This window comes from Lissotriton vulgaris, chromosome 6 (assembly GCF_964263255.1).
Source record: "Lissotriton vulgaris chromosome 6, aLisVul1.2, whole genome shotgun sequence".
Lineage (NCBI taxonomy): Eukaryota > Metazoa > Chordata > Amphibia > Caudata > Salamandridae > Lissotriton > Lissotriton vulgaris.
The window spans coordinates 1,687,755,342-1,687,770,873 of NC_141694.1; the positions used below are offsets into that span (position 1 = coordinate 1,687,755,342).

General features: G+C 43.6%; 1 protein-coding gene across 1 annotated transcript in view; it reads right to left on the minus strand.

Annotated features, from left to right (window-relative positions):
* PTPN14 (protein tyrosine phosphatase non-receptor type 14) overlaps positions 1-15,532 on the minus strand; it is a 496,593-nt gene that overhangs the window by 480,102 nt on the left and 959 nt on the right. The gene's annotated exons all lie outside the window — the stretch shown is intronic.

A 15,532-nucleotide genomic window follows, 5' to 3' on the forward strand; every position in this document is an offset into this window, starting at 1 on the left:
TAGCATAGGGATTAGGCCGATAGACAGGGACCCTGTCTTATATACATAAAGGCACTTGCGTGTTATTTTTCTTAGAGTAAGGCTTATGAATTTAAGTGAGGGGTTAGATATATAAGTATTAGTCATGATTCACTCATTTGCTAACATGCCGATCTGTTTTTCATGGAGCTATGCATATTATGGGCTCCGTAGGCCTTAAACGAGACAGACTCCATTTTGCTTTCTGCCCGGTAGCCCGAGAAGGCTTTCTAGGTTAAGTGTAATGTTTTAGTTTCAAGCTGTTGTTCGCTTGGAGAGAACCGGTTCAGGCTGACCCTTATCGAAGGAATGTATTTTTCTCCACTCCGAAGACACAACTTCAGGCCGGCCGGCTGGGAAAGTGTCCTTGGTACGGGGAGGTACAAGAATTTGGTGGGCGGCAGGTTACTGGCCGTGAATTTCCATGAAGGAACGGGCTTTGATATTAGCGAAGGTGTTAGTCTTTTTGTCAGTTAGTCCGTAGGCGGCATCTAGCCGTTAGCATCTCTGCCATTATTCATGTTCATGGTGGACAAGTCGCCATCTTTGAAGTCGGAGAAAGATTTAAGACCGAAACTCTCTGAGATAGACTGAACGAGAAGTAGCGCGGAGCGCACTAATACAGAGAGAGAGAGAGAGAGAGAGAGAGACGGTAGCTAATACTCAGCAAGGTTCCGAGGTCCTGAGGGGAAGCAGACGAGGTTGAGCCTAGCGGTGCAGACGTGTACTTGTGACGGCTGAGGGTGACTGCGAGGCGAGCCAGGACACAGAGACGAGAAGGGAACCTAGATGACTGCCGAGTCCAAACTTCATATTAATCAGGTGACGTCCGACCAGTCCTAATCTTTACCTTTTCTTTGCAGAAGTTATGTTGCATAGTAATGTGATTTGTGTCTATTGTTAATAAATACCCTAATTCTTATGGAATTATTGTGTGCCTTGTGTTCCTGTTCAATCTTGGTGAATGCATCTTCTAGTCGAAAGTTGTTTATGTGGACGGATGTGTAATCCCGATCAGGTAAATGGTGATCGAACAAAGAGGGAGTGAGTGGACCCTTGATGCCAAGAACAGAAAGTACACCATACAATTTGGAACCGTGTTTACAGTCATTATTATAGTTTTGTTCCGAGTAGGTAACTGAGATATTATCCCGATAATTGTTCATAGGAAGGTGGTCGTCGTTGATATGCGGCGTTAGTGAGAACACTGGGGAGGACTACCAGTGCCGATACCCACAGGATTGTGGCTTGAATAAGTGAGAGCGCCTGGGGGGACACTGACGTGGAGTTCGACAGGATTGTTGAGCGTTTGGAAACGGGAGCATAGGGTTCTGCAGGCCCATGTGTAGTCGCACCGGATTGTGCGCAAGATCTGCCCTAGGGTAGAACGGTCTGGGTCGGAGTGACCGCGAGGCCAACTGATGTGAATAAGATATTGTAGAAAATCTGTATATGTATATTGTTATTCCCCATTCTTAGGTGCAACCTGTATATTTATCTGTATATCTACGCATTGTGAATACGATCTAAGAAGGGAAGGTGAGTACGTTTTGGCTGGGTCCCAGGGGCCCCTGGGGGCTGATCCCATCTAAACAGAAAATCCGGCCATAACATCTGGCGTCACGAACTGTTTACGAAGCCTGTGTGCATTGTGTTGTTTTAATCTTGTTGGTTTGCGCTCGGCTTGTACGTATAAAATTTTTGTTTATAATTGTGTATATATATATTTTTTGTGTATCATTATGTTTGCGAAAAAATCATCGTCGGTTTTCAAATTACCGATTCAGATTCCCGGCTGGGAATGTACCCCTTACGAGGCCTTGGCACGTGAGTGGGCTGATTCTACTGGTTTGAGTGAAAATTGGTCTTCATGTTTGGAGCAGGCAGAGCCTGCCGATGTGGTGTCGTGCTTGCAGAAAGCGCCAGTAGTGAAGGGTGATGAGCTTCCTATTTTAGGACGCAGAGGGTGGATTGTTCTTAATGCGTACAGAATGTTGCATGAGAAGTTTGTTCAGTTACAGAAGCAGTTTAAAGATATGGAAGGACAGTGTATTGAATTACAAAATGCACATACTTTGTTGCGTTGTCAAAATAAATTGCTTGCCGACAAACTTGAGACATACCAAACCATTGCTGAAAGAGCTGCAGTCCGTATTGCACGATATAAGTATAAACATCGTCGTGGTCGTGTATCTACACGCAAAGTGCGTATGGTTGTAGCGAAAGCTGGAATGGATTGGAACCCCGATGAGTGGGACGGTAATATCTGGGATTCTCATACTTCTGACTCCTCGGCGGAGGAGGGTGACAAGCGCGAGTCTTCTCGCTCCGGACGTGATTGTAAATCTGCTTCATGCATTGATTCAACTCCCGATTGTGACCGTGCTCGTTCTTCCCACGTGGATGACGTAGCTTGCCCTGATTGTTCTGTTAAATCTAAGATGCGGGCTTCCTCGGAAGCTCTTCCCGCAGTTTCTGCTCATCCGATCTTTCGACGGAAATTACAACAAGCCCCTGGTAATCCGGGTGGTATCGCTCTTGACTGTATTGAAGATTTTACTCAGCAGGAGATCAGTGACATCCTGCAACGATTTAAACAACGGCCTGGTGAGACCTTGCTTACCTGGATGGTGCGTCTTTATGAGCTTGGCGCTGCCGGTATTATGCTCGATGCTGTTGATTGCTTACGATTTTGCTCTTTGAGTTCTGATTCTACGATTCAGGATCACTTTCGGAATTATAATGGTGCTGGTCAAATTTCTTTGCTCCAGCTTGCGTCCGACGGCTGTAATCATAAATATCCTACAGAGTCTGATTGGCCTACTGATGAAAAGCCGTGGTATACTCTGCGCAATGCGTCTCAACGTTTAAAGGAAGAAGTTATGAAAACGTGTATTTTCCTTAGTACTGCTGACAGATTATTGGATGGTCTTTTAACGTCTTCTGTGCGTAATCGCATTATACGTTCTTCTCCTGTTGCTTATAAGCAGGTCATGATGACGTTATTGATTAACCAAACTGGCAATCCTTTGTCTGCTGTGCTCGAATCTGTTCGTCAGCTTGGTGAGTTGGGTGAATGGTTTAAACCTGAAAGACAATCTCGGCCTGAGGGTCGTACTGGTGGTGATTACAAATTCTTTAGACGTGACATGTTCCTTGCTCTCATTGCTGATGGTGTCAAAAAGGAAGACATTGATGGTGAACCTAATAATCGCTTATGGGATATGTTTCGTAAGCGTGGTCTGGATCGAAAGGAGGGTGCCCGTCGTGTGCGAAAGAATGAGTATGATCGTGGTTCGGATGACAGTGGTGATGAGAGACGATGTGTGAATTCTGATCGCCGTGGTGACCGGCGCTATGAACGTGATGGATCCCCTCGTCGTAATGATGGAAGGGGGAGGGAGGATGATCGTGACAGAGGAGGTGATGATCGTGTTTCCGACAGCCGACGAGATGCAAGGAGTTATTCCCCTGACGTACGAAGGAGGGAGGGTCGTAACAGACTCTCTGACCGTAATTCACATCTTTTTGAACCTGACACTAATCCGTTTCGTAATGGAGACGGATATGAACAAGATATTCTAATACCGAAGAAAACCGAAAACATTTACCCTGATTTATCTTGGTTGACAGAACGCGGGAAAAATGACTAGGATATAGGTCAAGCTCCGGTACGCAGGTGGGCCCACAGAGATTACAGACCCTATGTAGATATTGAGATTTATTGGAAACATCGTAATATCCAAAGGGCCCGAGCGTTAGTTGATACTGGGGCGGAGGCCACTCTAATTCATGGTAAATCGAGAAAGTTTCATGGACAGTCCTTTACAATTACTGGTCTGGGTGGTAAAGAAACACCCGCGGTGCAGACTGCACTCGAAATTAAAATTGGTAGAATCCCTCGTAGAGAATACTCTGTGTTAGTTGTGCCACTTTTGGAATACATCATTGGAATTGACATTTTGAGAGGTATGACTTTGCATTTGGATGATGGATATTATCAATTTGGTACACGACAGTACATTTCGACCAGACCCGTACGGGTTGGCCGTTTACGCATGCCACCTATTAAAATACCTTTGGCAACAAAAGTAATTTCTCAAAAGCAATATCGTATCCCAGGTAGTCATGATGAAATTACCGTTACGATTCAGGATTTGGTTGACGCAGGAGTCATTGCTCCGGTCACATCTGCTTGGAATAATCCCGTTTGGCCCGTGCGCAAAAGTGACAACTCTTGGCGCATGACTGTTGATTATCGAGAATTGAATAAAAATACGCCCAAATTGACTGTTGCAGTGCCTGACATTGTCACACTGATTGAGAGAATTCAAAAACATCCAGGTACATGGTATGCTTCCATTGATATTGCTAATGCATTCTTTTCAATTCCGATTGCCCCCGAATGTCAGGAACAATTCAGTTTTACTTGGAATGGACGTCAAATGACGTTCCGGAGTCTTCCTCAAGGATATGTACATAGTCCTACAATCTGTCACCGGCTGGTGGCTGAACATTTGTCTGAAGTTCCCACGATTCCACAAGTTCAGGTTTGTCATTATATTGACGACATTTTGATTCAAGGTGAAACGCAAGATCAGGTGCAGTCCCATTTAGATCTGATCATTGACTGTTTGCGAGCGAAAGGTTGGGAACTTAATCCCGACAAATTACAAACCCCATCTCAAGCTGTGAAATTTTTAGGAATCAATTGGCATGAGGGTCACAGAGAGGTGATTCCACAGGTTAAACGAAAAATACTTGATTTTGCTGTTCCCAGAAACAGGAAGGAAGCTCAATGTTTTATTGGTTTGTTTGGATTTTGGCGTCAGCATATTCCCCATTTGAGTCAAATCTTAGCTCCGCTGTATCGAGTCACTCGTAAAAAGAATGCGTTTGAATGGGGTGAACCTCAACAGACTGCTTTTAATTTGGCTAAAGAAGCTATTCAGTATGCTTTGGATTTGTGGCCCGTGAGTGAAGGTGATGTGGATTTGAATGTGTCCGTGGAAGGCCTGTATGCCAATTGGAGTTTGTGGCAAAAGCAGGGCAGACAAAAAGTGCCATTAGGTTTTTGGACCAAAAAGTTACCCGAAGCTGGTGAGCGTTACTCACCTTTTGAGAAACAGTTGCTTGCTTGTTATTGGGCTCTGGTGGATACCGAGCAATTGACCCTAGGCCATGCTGTGATTTTGCGGCCCGAAATTCCCATTATGCAGTGGGTTTTGAGTTCACCTAAATCCCATCGAATTGGACATGCTCAGGAGGCTAGTGCGATTAAATGGAAATGGTACATTCAGGACAGGGCACGTGTGGGCCCGAAAGGTGTGGCAGTCTTACATGAGCGAGTGGCGCAGGCGCCCTCCAACGAGGCGGAAAGTGAATGTTCGGTTCCCGTGGTGCAGGAGTCTCCGGTGCAGTGGGGTAAATCATTTGATGATCTGTCCTGCGAAGTTCATTGGTGACAAAAGACATTGGAAAGCCGTCTCTTTTAACCCGGTTACAAAGAAATTGTTATGCACAACTGGAGACGGTAAGAGTAGTCAATATGCTGAACTCTATGCAGTTTACCAAGTTTTGAAACAGGAGCTACCAGGCACATGTCATATTTTCACTGATTCTTGGTCCACTGCAAATGGACTAGCGGTGTGGTTACCGACATGGCATTCTCATAATTGGGAATTGCATTCCAAAGAATTATGGGGTAAAGAATTGTGGCAAGAAATTTGGGAATTGCTCCCGCAGAGTACTGTAACAATCTTTCACGTGGATGCTCATACTCCAATTGACTCCCTTGACAAATTTTTTCATAATATTGCAGATGAACAGTCTAAAATTTCTGAGGCAGTGGTTGACACGCAAGATTCTGATTTAGCGGGATTGGCGAAGTGGGCCCATCAGAAAGCAGGACATTTTGGAGAGAAAGCCACTAGCAGGTGGGCTGCCGATAGAGGGATTCATATCCCTTTTTCTTTGATAAAAGATGTCATTCTACATTGTCCCATTTGCCAGCATTCTAGGAAAAAAGAGGTGCCTCAGATTGTTCGAGGTCACTTACATCGAGGTAAATTGCCCGCTCAAATTTGGCAGATTGATTACATTGGTCCGCTCCCTATGAGCAGAAATTGTCAATATATTTGCACAGTGGTTGATACTTATAGTGGCCTTTTGGTCGCTTTCCCTTGCAAAAATGCTACCCAAGTGAATACAATTAAAACCCTGGAGCTAATTATTTTGTATTATGTTGTCCCATTCCAAATTCAATCAGAAAATGCATCCCACTTTCGTGGAAGATTGGTGCAGGAATTCTGTTCAGAATAATTGTCCTTCGGGTTGTTGTACCTCTAAAAAAGTCTTAATGCGTCAAATTGGCTGTGATAGGCCCCTGAATAGTCTCCGTCTAAGAGCCGACAGTTCAAACTCGACCCCGTGCGTCCATTGTGGGATTCCTGTAGTTAATTGATGATACCATGGATGTCACATTCTCAGCCTCGCCAGGGTTGATTATTATTAGTATGCAAACGTTAACAGGCATTTCCAGACCTGGGGGCAAAATTAAAGTGCGGGACGAGGGAACAATTTCATTTGTCAACAATTGTATTTACAGAAACCTAGTGACAGAGAAGGGACACGTGATTAAGGCAGTCTACACCTGGCCATGGCGAAACCTCTTGATTAAAAACATTTAACAGAATAGAATTTTAACACGTTCATACAAAGGGTGAGTGAGATGGGCAGAATAATCAAAGGGTGTCGGGCACACAGATAAAAAAAATCAGTTAATTTGGGGTTGGTGAAAAACTCAGCCAATACCTGGAGAAATGCTACACCCACCGCAGGCATATAAGAGACAGTGATGCCCTTGCCAGGCATTTTACAGAATTCTGGACTTTCAGGGATATGGAAAGTGCACGGAGAGTCCAGTGAGGGCTAGAATGAGAAAAGAGTGCTTAAAGCCCCCTCGCTCCCATGGAAAACAATACTTTATCAAAGCACACAGAATAGAAGTGCTTCAGCACAAACCGGGGTTCTCCTGATTCACAGGTCAGCAGGTCTCCCAGATGGGAAGAGCACATACCCACTCCTGCTGAAGCTTACATATTATGAAGGTAAATAGGTTTAAGAGCTGGAGAGCGGGTTCACTATACCAGACTATATGCGGGAACAGAATGAAACAAGTCGCAGCTGCACACAGCTTAACTGGTGCAAGTTATAAATGCGTCTTAAGGTCATGAAACATCCCCGTAAATCAGGCCCGAAGACTTTCTCCGATTGCCATCGTCACCACAGGTTTAAAAAGCTGATAAATAGGGTAACGAAAGAGACAGTCGTATTTTTCCACATCTAGGCGCATGGGGCATTTGGTTCCTCGTACATGGTCACAGCAGTATGTTTTCTTGTTGTACACATTTTTGCGAGGTCTGACGGGAAGTTTATCCCTACTTGCTGTTTATTTAGTCGATCTTCTGGGACAACAAAGCGACAAGTTCACACTGTGGCCAAAACTGCTTGACTTGAATGTTGGCGGTAACAGGAACCTAGCACGCGCTCTCCTCGGAGGGGGCAGGTAGCTTTACAAGTTCTAAGGCAAGTATTAACGACCTGACAGGAGCAGGTCTGTAATAATGACAAGAGGTCACGTGAGATGTCTGTAGAAGAGAAATGATACGGTAGCGAGGTGAGAGTGTCAACAACAGAAAGGACACAGCCTGGAGGCACATCTCAGTAATGATGAAATACAACACCCCTGTGCCTACCGCCTCAGGACTACATCGAAAGGCTGGCCCAGAGGCCCTAGAATGCAGCATTCTTCAGGTACTTAGAAAACACGTGCCACTCCAGTTTGGACCCAGCCATGTGCAGATCAGTCTTGACCCTGCTCATCATGAAACCTGCCCAACCACCCAAGCTGCCAGGCCAGGCCCTTCCTGGGCCAGAGAACACGCATCCTGGGACCAGTTTCGGGTATCGCCCCTGATCAGCCAGGTTAGCTTGAATGTATTTATTTGTTTATTTTTAAAGTTTTATAGGAGCGCAAACATGACCCCTGCAGATATAAAATCTGGTGGCGTGCTCGCTACGCCACTTATTCAAGCTAGCCTGGCTGATCAAGCATTAACCTTTGCTGCATCAGTATCCTGTTTTTTTCTCGACTGATAAATAACCAAACCACCCCTCCCCCTCCCCATTACAATGTAGGCCTTGGGCTCGTCCCCTGCAAGGAGCGCCAATGACAGGATTCGCAGGATACAGCCCAAAACAGCTATTCCCTGCTAGAAGCAGTCAACATTACTTTCACATTAAGAATGCTGCATGCCCCTATTTCACATCTAAAAAGGAAGGTGCATAAATAACAGAGACGAGAGTCAATATCAGGCAATGATATAAACCGGATGACCGTAGATATACGACTGTTTGGTCTGATATACAACATCTTGATCAAATGTTAAGTCTGTGCATCTCTTCAGAACAAGGCGTAAATAGGTCTTCGCCTTTCATTTCCCAGGCAGGATAGCATACCAGTTTCTACCACTGTAACACAGCGACTCCGAAAACACACCAAAAATCAGAAAACCAGAAAAATGGCTGTCTCGCCACAAAATCTCACAGAACAACGAAGCCTTGGTGCGGTCCTTTAAGCAAACAGAAGTAAGAAGGCTTTCAAAGCTCGCTCAGAGATATGCCCGCATGGACAGCATTCATTCCAGATCAAAGCACAGAACAGGCGGGAGGGCAACACACAAATCACCCACGAACGTGCATGTGCGCGCCAGGTGCATTGTTCACAGCCCAAAGGCCGCACCCGTTCAAACACAGATAATTCAAATAAACAACAAAGCAGGCAGACTAGCAGGGGTTCAGACCTATGAGCCACTGTACTACAAATCAAATGGATCTGTTCATTGCGGTCACTCACATCCATTCACCCACCTAAAGAACAGAATCGGTCCCAAGAAAGTACTTTGACAATAAAGCAGTTTTGAACACCAACTAAAAGGAGAACTGCAGACTGACCAGTGATGCCAGCAAACACCAGCAAGATGTCTTTAAACATATACCTGTCATACAGTATAAAGAGAAGCAGTTCTTCCACTTATCGATGTGTCACATAACACTCGTGGCCCATACTTAATATATTCACGCACAGCCCAGGCACTAAGATGTCTGAATGCTCAATTAGGAAGGTCTGCAAACGTTTACAAAATAGGAGCCCTTTTTCAAAAATAAAATGTGCATCTAATGCAGTAGGGTCTAGGTGCCCTCTACATCTGTGCGCACATTTACAAATCTTTGGAATGCAGATAAATTCAATAGTACTGGTGGAAAGATGCCACAGTCACTCTCTACTCCAGTGCATAGCTATTTAGTAGGGCAACCACCTCACTCTAGGTCATTGCGGACACTGTCTCCAGCCCGGAACGTTTCACACACACATAAATCACTGATTTCAGGTGGGTTAGTCCAACTAGTACAATGGTAGCAAAACTAGACAACACCACCAATAATCCATCAGCACGTCACACAAGTCCAGGACTGGAAAGAGAGTGTAATGACCTGGAGAGAGGTGGTTACCTTAGTAAACAGTGTACAGCATTGAAAATGTCTTGCCTGGGAGTAATTGTTAAAAATAAAATTCCACAGGAAATCCCTGGGCAGAATCAGTTTCTCCCACATCTCCACCCATTTTGTTCATTTCCCTTACGCACCCTGGAAACAGATTTAATTCTGTCACTGACAACAATAAATCTATGACTGCATCTAGAGCGGAAATAACCCATGAAACGCATGTGCTGCTGTAAACGGATACCTATGTGGGTGTTCAAAAACCTATAGGGTTTCCCCGTCGTGGGAAGCCCACTCTGGCCCCATGGTAACAGACTGGCTCACACCAAGATCCACCTGCAAGTAAACCTTTTTTACGAGTGCAAAACCACAATTTGTGAATGGCATAATAAACTAGTTGTGCATGTGTTGTGAACTTACATCTACATGTGTCTTGAAAATCGGGTCCACCAACTCTACCTGGCTGAACGAGTATTGACAAAAGATGCTTTTATCTGTTTACTGACATGTCTGAAGTGATTAAGAAGGTCTAGTCCAACGCGTACAACCAATTAAACAAACTCAGAGTTACAATTCTCAAAGCATTTAGGCAAAAATGAGCAACAGCACTTCGAATCTGTACCCCAGTAATAGCGGGCCACAACCTGAACAGCACCAGTTGCTAGGGTGCTGCTACTAGAAGCAGAAAAAACTAAAGAAAACTGAGTGGGTAGCCCTCAAAGCAGTCCCAAAAATGTCATACAGAGACAATAGTAGATTTTCATGTTCTTTAATGTAGAATTTCTCAAAAAACACACACGATACAGTCAACACGATTCGTTCTGAAGAGAACTTCTTCATGGTAAAAGTGTTCCAATATGGTCCACAATAATCAGTTTCCATACATCTCTATGTAACTCCACTTTCTCCCATACTCATACCCATAACCATATTCAGTGAGTTAACTCTGGCATTGGCATATTTTTGGGATGTGCAGGTCAGGAGTTTAAATATCAGCAAAGCCCACTCAACCCTTGGATGTTTCTAAGTTAATTACCATTACAATGATCACTATTGATGCAGATACCAGTATGCAATGCAACTATAGCCTAGTAGCAGTGATCCCAAAGCATTACAATGGGAACGTGTCCAAAAAAAGGAAGTGGTTCCTGGCACATATGCCAGAGAAAAGGCAGGAAGAGACTGTGTATACCTGCAAATGGCTCAGCAGCATAAAGTGTTATACAAGTAAACATTTATTAACAGCATTCTTGTAGCTTTACCGGGCAGTAGGCCAGGCTTGCTCTAACAGATGAGAGTATAAGTTGATTGCAACAGCATAAACATAAAGATAACAGTGGATCGTAGGGGGAATAACAAGAACACTCAAAAAGGGGCAGAGGTAAAATATCAACCTAGCTCAGTGATTGGATAAATAAAACTTGGTGCATTCAGATTTTTTATGGCATTTTATATACTTGGGTGAGAACTCAAAAATACCTGAACAGAAAGGCTTCGTCTCATGATAAACACTCGTTCACACACCAGCTAAGACAGGTAACATCGAGGAACTCAGCGGTGCACTGCAGCTGAGTGGACAATATTATGTTTCGGCAAGTGTTTGGGCACAGAGCTTTTCTGGGCTATCATGCATGGCATGTGGAAATGGATTATAAGCCTCTCCTAAAGGACAAGGGCTATTCAAGGCTCGAAGAGACTAGTAGGAGCAGCCTTTTATGCACTAAACTGAACTCTCTTCACCTACACTAATTTAGCTCTGCTTAGAGGCTATTCCATTAATCCAATCGCACTGAGAAAACTCATGCGTAACGGCCTCTATTAAACTACTTACCAGACCTCAAATAATGGTAGCAATGCAGTCCTTTACATTACATTAACTGTCCCACAGATAACTATGATCTATGAACTATAGTTAACATTTACAAGTTAATACTGATGAAACCTTTGCACCTTAAACTTTCTCCAGGGGCCATTCTGTGTCTCACCCACAATTGTTGCTGAAATGCACTAAGTCATATGTTAATCTTGAAGGCCCATTTTTTCCCCTCACATTTCAACTATGCATGCAGGCCAGATAAGTATACACTGCAGACCCAATAATCACAATATGATTTAAAAAAAAGAATTTGTAGGAACCATTGCCTTTTGCTTAGAGACACTCACCCATGTTCCAAAGAATTTAAGAGTTGGCACGTTTTGTTTTTAATATCATTGGTTATTCAGTTTACTAGGTTTGTCAATAACCAATGTTATCATTATTTTGCTGATTCTTTAGTTTCCTTTACAATATATATGCTCTATGCGCCAAAAGACCCTAAGTCAGGCAATAAATGAGAATTGGCACTGGCTGTTGGTAAAATGACACCACTTGGGAAGGCTTACCTGTCTGAACACTGAACGTGCCTGATTCAATTATACGCAATATGTTCCTCACTTTTCACCCCAAAAATATTTCACAAAAATGATCCAGAGAAGAAACAGTTTTGCTAAGAGAGCAGCTTCACCCTGAAGCTGCATGTAATGTGTAAACAACTTGTTTAATAATTCAAAATCGAGTGAGTGTGGGAGCAGCGCCAACCCATCAACGAAAGAAACTTCACACTTCCGCTTCACTTTCAAGCGTGTAACTCATTCTGCTGCCTAGCACTCTGATTGCCTATTTTGAATGACCAAACTTTTACTAGGGCTACCTACCCATGCAAACATTGCCAACACCAATGAAACAACCCTTTGGATTACTGCCAGCTTTCAGCAGAATAGAAACACAGGTGCATGTTTACATCTTTCCCAAAAGACAGCAAGATGGTGTTGAGGCTTTAAATATCCAGAAGATGGTCACTGGGTCTCAGAGATCGGCAGGAGAAGCCTCGTCAGGGTTAGTAAGTGCTATATAAATGCAATTACAATACAATAGTGGTTCAACGACTTCACCTTTTTCTTTTTGATTTCAAGTATATGGTGACATTTACTAGTGGTGTCTCTTTGACCTCCAGTCCAATGCAGTTTGCCTTTCAAGCAGCTCGTGAATCTTTATAATGGGCGGTGGGACTTCTTGGTCGGTGGTGGACTGTGTAGGGTAATGTGCTCCTGGGAAATACGCAGCGAGTATATACTAGTGTACATTTATGATTGCAGTGCATAAGGGTGGGGAGAGCCACCCGCTTCCCCAATGTGTGGATAACCCCTGATAAACAGTCCCTTGAACAAGCTGACAGTATATATTATGTATCATTGACAATAATAAACAACAATGTTGAAACAGTCACTTAAGTTTAATCTACAGATCCTTAGCCAACACGTGTTACGTCGCACTTAATTGTGGTGCGCATCGACTTCTTCAGGGCTCTAATCTCTTTGGATGGATGATCAGTTCCGGTTGTATTTGCGACCCGGAATGGGTTTTAATACTCAAATTATATTTGTACAGTATATGGCAACAGAGATTACTGTGTCCAAGATTTAGTGTATTCCAGAATTCTTTTGTTAAGTGTGGATCTTGTGTGTATAGGTCATAAATCCATCATGAAGAATGACGACATGGTATAGTAAAACCCCTCCTTAGGGGTTAAGTGAGTCCTCTGGCCAGCAACCAAGTCTTTGCTGGCGCAAACCCTCTATGCAGTAGCAGGACTGCCGGAGGCACCTTTCCATAAACAGTGTCCTTAGCCAGCAAATGGGCTTTAAAGCTACTGCATTATGATGGGTATTGTGTAATCTGCATTGGTCCCACATGCAGAGCGTGGAAGCATGCCAATGCTTTTAATATTTCTAACAATGAACTGACACTCAGCACCAGGGTATACTGTAATAATCTGTATACTGTCTAGATTTGCCACCAGCTCTCTGGCCTGGTGCTGCACTACGGTCCTAATCTACACCCAAGTTCGACCTACTTAGTGCCACTTGCTCATCTGTCTCGTGCACCTGACACATCCAGTGTACGGACTCATTCCACACCAAGGTACAGTGTGTATAGAGAACTGTGAATTGCTTAGGGGGCTCTATGTCCCTACTGCAAACTTGCTTGTCTCCTTCTACAACTGGGTGTGTACCCTCTCTCCAGACCTGGATTTCTGCAAATATTATCCATGATTGGCTGCTTCCTTGCTTTTTGTCTTCATCCATCCTCTATCCTGTTAGCCATCCTTAGGTCAACCTCGTTATTAGTAACGTAGGGCCCAGAGTCACTACTTGTGACAAGCCTTCAGTGAAGCAAATGAATACTTCTTGTTAAGTAATGTGTACTTCTCGGAATACTCCTGTGGTCCTCCTCCAACAAAGCACCAACACATACCCACTTCTTCACACAGATATGCCACTATACACCATTTCTGTTACAGGCAACTGCCACGCCACACTGAATGTCCCTTCTACAACACTACTGTAATCTCCCAATTCTGACTAAAACAATAGACCAACCCAACATACTCTCTTCCTGTTGGATGCTCCCATAAGGTTCCCATGGTGAGCTAGCAACACTTGAGGCCACACAAGAGATAACAGTGTGCTCTATAAATAAACAAAAACAATTTAAAAAAATGTACACAGGGAGAAGACTACCCATGGCAAATCTGCAGCAGCGTAGCTTGGGGGAATAAATACATTATCTATTAAGTAGAAGCCCCCCGCATTCTCTGCTTCTTATATAATATGTTTTAATATATGCCAGGATGATAGCAGGAAAATATGACACTTACTCCTCCCTCCAATCTTACTGACTAAGCTACGCTGGTGCAAATCTGGGGATACTGAATCCTGAAGGCTTGGATAGAAGTACTGGAACCCCTCTCCAGTTTCAGCAAACACCCAATCATAACCCCCTGAGGATGTCAAAAATACACGTCTGCGTATCTGCTGTGCTTTTCGTTTTTGTGAAAATAGATACTTAAGAAAACAAAAGACCAATTCACTGTAGGGCAATCGGTGTCAAAACATGACAAAAACTCAAAGTAAAACAGCCTTTATAAAATGTCTTCCAAGTAGCCATGTGAGACCTGCTTAGAATTTGCAAGACTTACACAGTCAAGGAGAATGCCACCTCCATATTCCAACAAAATACAAATTGTATAAGTTTTGACAACACGCAGCTCAATCAATCAAATGCGAGTTTAGAACAGCGCCTTGGCATAAAATGACTCAAGCACCTTCCTCCCTGGAAAAAAGTGGATGGTACAAGTCATAACGTGTCCCTGTTCACGTGCTTTCTTAAGGTTATGAATGTATTGCTGGAGTGGATGTCAACAGGTAGGTAGTGTGTTCCCAACAATCTCCCTCTGCATCCTAAGTAACAATCAAACCAACAAGCAACAATAACTGTCTAAAGCAGATGGATAAGGCCTAACTCAAGAGAAGCCTCTAGTTTCACGGCTGGGTTTGTACCGCTAAGTCACAGCTTACTTGATTAATCAGAATAAATACATAAAGCAATGTCTCAAATGCGTTGGGGTCATGTCAAAATGACAATAACTTTATTCCCAAACTTATTTTTAAGTTGAATGTTCTTTTGGATATTTTATACTGGAAAGAAAAGCAAAAGTATCATTCATTGGGTGAGGTTAATTTGTTGAAGATATAAACATTGCTCTGGCATTTAAAAATTCCAAAACATTTTATGTTTGTATTCATCCACAGAATACATGTTTTAAAATATGGTTCCATATGTCCTTTTGCTAGACAAGTGGACATAGTTTCGAACAACCGACGTCTGGTCTAAATGAACTCACACACAACAATCTGGCATCCGACTGGGCCATGTACCCGTCCTCTGACAGGAAGGCGCTCAGGAAGGTATGGCGGGATGTTTACAGCAGAGCACGTGCTAATACCGTGACAGAATAAAAACATTAAAGCGTCTTCAGTCGCTGCAATGCAACTGCGCATAGGAGGACGGCTGCCGTGCGCAGTAAAAACAGACTATTTGCCATGATGACAATAAATGCACACGCGTGCA